We start from the raw sequence: 812 nt of genomic DNA, 5'->3' as shown, positions 1-812 counted from the left end.
GGTCAATGGGATGTCAATGGGGTCAATGGGGGGCCAATGGGATCAATGGGAGGTCAATGGGGTCAATGGGTGGTCAATGGGATCAATGGAAGGTCAGTAGGGTCAGTGGGGGGCCAATGGGGTCAATGGGAAATCATTGGAGTCAATGGAAGGTCAATGGGAGGTCAATGGGGTCAATGGGACATCAATAGGGTCAATAGGAGGTCAATGGGATCAATGGGAGGTCAATGGGAGGTCAATGGGATCAACTGGACATCATTAAAGTCAATAAAAGGACAATGCGGTGGGGGGGGAAAGGGGGGTCACTGTGAGGTCAATGGGATGAATGGGAGGTCAATGGGAGGTCAATGGGGTCAATGGGAGGCCAATGGGATCAATGGGACATCAATAGGGTCAACACGAGGTCAATGGGGTCAATGGGAGGTCAACGGGGTCAATGGGAGGTCAATGGGGTCAATGGAAGGTCAATGGGAGGCCAATGGGATCAACGGGACATCAATAGGGTCAACAGGAGGTCAATGGGGTCAATGGGAGGTCAACGGGGTCAACAACGGGTCAGTGGGGGACGTTGGGGTCAACGGGGCATCAGCGAAGGACGTGGGGGCAACAAAGGGTCAACGCTGAGTCAATGGGGAACCAATGGGAGGTCAACGGGGTCAACAACGGGTCAGTGGGGGACGTTGGGGTCAACGGGGCATCAGCGAAGGACGTGGGGGCAACAAAGGGTCAACGCTGAGTCAATGGGGAACCAATGGGAGGTCAACGGGGTCAACGGGGGCGTGCTGAGGTCACCAGGGGTCAGCGGGGTCAAC

At 55.7% G+C, this 812-nt stretch overlaps 1 long non-coding RNA gene across 1 annotated transcript; it reads left to right on the top strand.

Moving 5' to 3' along the window:
- Positions 1-89: 89 nt before the first annotated feature.
- On the top strand, positions 90-806 carry LOC108448406. The gene is made up of 3 exons (XR_001864290.1): positions 90-163; positions 204-283; positions 444-806. It is a non-coding gene; the product is annotated as an uncharacterized LOC108448406 (long non-coding RNA).
- Positions 807-812: the final 6 nt, after the last annotated feature.

Source organism: Corvus brachyrhynchos, unplaced genomic scaffold (assembly GCF_000691975.1).
Source record: "Corvus brachyrhynchos isolate BGI_N302 unplaced genomic scaffold, ASM69197v1 scaffold1428, whole genome shotgun sequence".
Classification (NCBI taxonomy): Eukaryota; Metazoa; Chordata; class Aves; order Passeriformes; family Corvidae; genus Corvus; species Corvus brachyrhynchos.
The sequence above is the reverse complement of the archived record's forward strand: the minus strand, read 5'-3'. Positions and strand labels throughout refer to the sequence as shown.